The sequence below is a fragment of the Kryptolebias marmoratus genome, linkage group LG14 (assembly GCF_001649575.2).
Source record: "Kryptolebias marmoratus isolate JLee-2015 linkage group LG14, ASM164957v2, whole genome shotgun sequence".
NCBI lineage: Eukaryota > Metazoa > Chordata > Actinopteri > Cyprinodontiformes > Rivulidae > Kryptolebias > Kryptolebias marmoratus.
This window is the reverse complement of record NC_051443.1, coordinates 14,368,516-14,374,418: the sequence shown is the minus strand read 5'-3', so window position 1 is coordinate 14,374,418 and position 5,903 is coordinate 14,368,516.

Sequence of the window (5,903 nt, the reverse complement as noted above, 5' to 3'; positions counted from 1 at the left end):
CGTGCATATTAGCTCCTTTCTCCCAAGGCTCTCAAAACACATCATATTTTCTGCAACCTTAATTTTCTCTGCTCAAATTGAGCCACGTCGAGGCGTCTCGGTTGCATACTAATTGCACGGCGCTCACCTCCAAGAACAGGCGAGACATCTATGCAAGGAACTATTTTTCTTTTTTCTATTTTTTTCTTGTTGCTGTCACAATAAAAAATGTTATCCAAGACAGGCTGCCAAATTGCAAAGATCCAGTGTCATCCGTTGAGAACCGGCGAGGATCAAAACACAGAAAAAAATCTGATTGTTTGGGGACGAAAAGTCCACATGGTAATATAAACACAACCTTTCTTCATCTGCAAACCCAGTAAAAGAGCTTTTGTTCTTTTCTGCCTCTGATAATAACTCGATTCCCCCGTTGTGTCTTTCTTTCCCCTGCTCTAATTCTCCAACAAGCACCTTCACTTTGGTTTCCTAGTTAAATGACAAAATCAAGCCCCTTGGACTCTCCACTCACGGACATCAGACGATTTCTTTGAAGCAGCTCTTTACACCTCATCTGCCCGAGAGAGAAGATGATCACAAACAGTGGAAATATTACAGCTACCAAATGACTTTTTTTTTCCTCTCTTTCCTTTTTAGCACATAGGGCTATTATTACCTAAATCTATGTTTTGCTGGCGTGACACAGATTTAAAACAGCAAAGATAAAAAGAAAATCTGAACGTTCAGAACCAATTTTTTATTATTATTCAGTGCGAGAGTTGAAGAAGATGTTTGTTTCATCGCGTTACATGATTACAGTTCCAGATGTTTTCATTGATATAGAAAACCAAATCCCAAAAGGAAATGAGAGGATTTAAGAAAACATTAAGAAAGTTTCGATATTCAGACACTGTCCAGTAATATTTCCTCCACGTCTAAATGCTTAAATATTAGTTTCTATCAAATTACCCTTAAAACTTGATGGCCAGCTTACAGTGGCTGGAAAAGCTATGTAAAATAGCTAAGCTAGTTAGATAACTTGGCATCCCTTTTGATGTATTTCTTATAAAATAAGGAAAATGCAGAGCATTACAAATATGAACTGAATATCTTTCTTGTTATGTGTTTCAATAGTACAACAAACTCATCAAATAAAGAAACATGCATTATAACCCTCCCAGTGGATGGATAACCAAGTCCAGCTAATGTAGTTTAATATTTATCAGCCACAGTTTTTCATTAGGTTGCTGTAAATGGATATTTAGAGCTAACCAAATTGATTTTTATTTTGATTAAAGCTAGGCTGAACGCTTACGAGTTGTAATTTGCTTCAGAAATGTAAAATGCTTTATTGCTGCTAAGTTTATCTTATTTGAAAGAGGGACAAGGCATGTTAATCAGTGAGTACGACATGGGCACGTTATGTAAATGTGTCACATTCAGCCATAAAAACTGTTCTTCATCTGTGGTCTCTGGCAGGTTGATGGCACAAGGCAAAACTTTTAAATTACAACGGAAATGTTAATAAAAAATGACTCGATCTTGGACATGAGAATCATAAAAAAGCATTAAACAAAAAAAGTTGAAATATAATGGCATATTTGATTAGCTAACAATAGTTTTTCCCTTTTTCTTTCCCACTTTCTACTTCATATTTTATATGTAAGTTGTGAATCCATTATTACATCTACATAGAGTATTTATGCTGCTGTACTACTGATAGTCTACTGTAGTGTCAGGATCTAAATCTCTATTTGCAGCCTTTTAAAATAACATCCACTCTGTTTGATAATTACTAAGATGTAGACAAGAGTTAGCAATCTTTACAGGTATAGTAGACGGTCCTTCTGCAGCTCACTGCTTGTTTTATTCAACTAACTATACAATCGTATCATCAGCATACATCTGACAGGTTACATTAGGTGGACGTATGTCAGGAAAGTCATAAATATACAAACCGGAAAGCAAGAGTCCCAAAATAGAACCTTGAGGTACACCAACAGTATTATGAAGCATTTCAAAATGTTTTTAATTATGCAAAAATGTTGTTTTCTTTCTTTAAATGTTGATTAAAGGCAAGAAAATCCTATGAAAATCAAGAAAGATGGTTCAAACTACACCAACCTTATCCAATGGCTTTATTATAGGCTCAGTCGTTACTAGAAAACCAACTGCAGTCTCAGAGGAAAGATGAGAAGCAAAAGAAGATACTGAAAAAGAAAGAAGACTTCCAATACCACAAGCAACCAGAAGGTTTGTCAAACACATTTAAAACCAAGACGAGGCTTGTAAAATGTGTCACTCTGACCTCAAATTTGGAAGCGTACAAAAATGATGAAAACTGTATATCAACGTGTTCCTTTTTGCAGTAACACCTGTCTGTTTGCTCCTGATGGGCTTCAGGAAGCCTGGGATGAAACCAGTCAAAGCAACAGATGGTGTCAAAGTTATCTTTGCTGGACGAAGGTGGATCGGTCAAACAAAGAAAAATAATGACTCTGCTATAAGATCTTTTGAGCAATCCTACTGTTTACCTCTTGATTAAAATAAGCTTCTCTGTCCGAGCCGGGCACAAACATGTCTAAAGGTTGTTTATTTTACAGGAAAATGTGGGGAAAATGGCCACGTTATTTATAAGAGACGAATGTGCCAAAGTGCAAAGACTCTTCTGGGTTGTTGCTGTGACACAGATGTCTGGCAGGTGCAAAATGTCAACGTCTGTAAATATGAATATTAATGTACAGTAAGAAGCTGCGATATTATGCTAAAACTATTCTGTCCTTCTGTCTCAGACAGACTTACAGCCCGATGTAGACTGATGTACAGTAAGCTGGCAATTAAGTTTTTAGTCTGAAAAGAGAAACAGAAACAGAAAGAGCAGGAAATGAAGGATTAGAAACGAATACAGCTGTGTTTCAGTGAGTTTTTCAACACATTATCATTTCTTCTTGACTTGTTAAACAAAGTGTGCAAACCTGGTGTTATCTGACTTGTGTGTGTGTGTGTTGAGATCTGACAAAGGAATGTTTAACTGAAATGAATGGAGGCTAAATCTCCCCATCAATAAGCAGCTTGGTCCAGAGCCACCAGGGCCACATGCCTCCCTGCAGATGCAGCACTTAGGAAAAGAAAAAAAAAGAGAGAGATACATCTGGATCTGAAGTCGTGAGTGTGCAAATGTGAGTGTGAGTGTGTGTGTGTGTGTGTGTGTGTGTGCGAGCGTGCCTCATGCAAGTTGGTGTTCCTTCCAACAAGGATTAAACTCTCAGACATGGACTCATCTAATCACTGGTGGCCCAAATGGAGAGGGAGAAAAAAAAAGAAAAGAAAAATCCAATCCCTTCACGACTGAGTGTGATCCCAAGAACACGGAGAAGCAAGTGTGATCCACGGAGCCTGGCTGCAGGAAGACCTCTGTCAGGCCAGCAATGTTTGCTATTAAAAGGCGTCATTCCCCCCCCAAAGTGAACTGATTTTCTCAAAAATGCTACACAGTTGGTAGGTTTTTAGCTCATTTAATGAAGCAAAAACACACAAAAAAAGGTCCTGCTTGTTTGTATTTTCTATTAAAACTTGCACAGAAGGATTAATATTCCAAATTATAGAAAACTGTGCCCTTTTGAAAGGAATGAAATCTTGATATCTTGTCGCAGTTTGTTGACCAAGTTTGAATAAACCCTAGCAACTTTTGCCAAGTTTCTGATATTTCACCACAATATCACAGGAAAAGAAGGTGTCCGTGAGATCCAAGGAAAAGCTCTGAAGTGCTAATTAATAGATCATTAAGTTTCCATTAATGTACGCCACATCCATCTTTTGATAAATGAGATTTTAATTTCTCCTCTAAAAATACACTCACAACCGCAGCTGAGGAAACTTCTACAGTAGGAGCCGATACAAAAACACAGATATCTTCAGCAAATAAAAGAGTAAAGGCTGCGATGCATAAAAAAAGAAGATAAACTAGTTTAAATTCATGAACTAGACTATGATGACTTGACTCAGAAGTGATTTTCTGTCTGTCAGAAGAGGATGGAAAATATGGAAATGATAGGACAGATTTCGCCTTGGTATATTGCACACATACGGCCCACAATCATACAAATAGTCGATGTTTGTTTGTTTGTTTTTATGCTGTGACAGCACGTCTCATTCATGCCAGCAGAGCCCTGTGAATTGAAGTGAAATTAGGAGAAACAGTGAGAGATGAACGGGAACGGAGGACGAAATAAATCCGAGTTGGCTTTGATTGAATCCTGCACACACAGTGGCCAGATCCACCTGGGTTCCTCTGTTCATCTCATCTCCCATATTACCCCTGAATATTAAACATCACCGGCTTGTCAAGCTGTCTACAGTGTCTCTGAGATAAGGTGGTGCTCCTTCAGATGAGGTTCAGATGTCTGGGTTGTTTTTTTTTTTATGAAGACGATTCCTGTTGTGTCTGCCACATGAAGTAAGACCAGCAGCGTCCACAAACACGGAAACAAAAAGAAAACAAAAGGAAATTTGAGGTGAAGGTGTTTCATTTGAAAGAAAATTATTATCTTCTTCTTTTTGCTCCTTTTAGGCTAATTTAAAGGCTTCTGCTTATTGCCGCTCAGAGGATAACAGCTCCTCAGAGCTGAGGTTCATTAGTTGACAATCTGACTTTATCTTTAAAGATGTTTTCCTTCTTATTGTGTTTGAATCATTAATAACAGCATTCTCATCCTGCCGTCATGTTGCTCAACACAAAGTAATCTTTGTAAGCCCAAAAACATCCATTAGATTTTGCCTGAACTACACATGGCAGCATCCTCTGAATACTGATCAGCAACATTGGAAGGAAAAAATATGCATTAAAATGCTTCCAGTTTAATGCTAGAGTACTTGTTCTGTTAGCAAAGCATTAAAAATATTAGTAATAACTGAGACAATCTTATAATTAACATAAGACATAAATTATCTATAGCAACTAAAGAAAAGGTTGAAACCAAAAGTTTTTTTTATCTTTTAACCCTACTGTTAAACACGACAATAAATACATAAAAATAGCTGAAATAGTTTGGAGAAATTGAGTTTAATTCTGACCAGATTGATGAGCTAATGGCTAGTCTAAACAACGCCAAGAAAAAAGTGTATTGTTGCTGTTTTCAAAACTTATCATGGTTCATAAAAATACTGTTTTATAAACTTTGAAACCACCAATAATTTCACAATACACAGTTATTCTGGCAGAAATATCATGACATTCCTGCTGAAAGTGCCCCGAGCTGCACCAGAAGTGCTACAGCTAGTTGCTGCTGCCTGTGTTTGGCCTGAAACATTAATTTATAATTCCACATAAATACCTGTGCAATGCGACACTGACAGTTAAAGGTTTATAAAATATAATTTCCATGCACTTTTATGAAATTCAGAGTTTGGGTTTGGCAGCAATTTACTTTGATCTTGACGGAACTCAGACAAGCCATTAGTGCGTTAATCTGGTCAGAATTAAACTGATTTTAGTAGCAAAATTCACGTATGAATTGCTCATTTCTAATCACAGTGAACAGCAGTTCTTCTTTTTGTAATAAATGGCACATCTGAGGTCTAGACTCAAAACTTTGAAGTGGTTTTATGGTTTTGTGCGTGTTTTTCTACTGTATATTTTGGTTATGATTAAATTATTACAGTGCACATGCAAGCCTCGTATGTAAAGCTTCACAAACATTTAGGTATCCCGTTTTCAGCCAGCGGAATTTCACCAAACGTAAGCTTGAATGAAAATAACAGCAACAAGTGCAGTTATTTAAATGCAATCTCAGAGCAAAAGAGCAAAGAGAGAGAAAAACAACAAATGAGAGGCCAAATTAGCTTCAAGGCTAAAAAGAGGACTTTATCTGCAAAGGATGAACATGTCGTCAGCCTGATGGGTCATACAGATTTTCATTTATAAGATA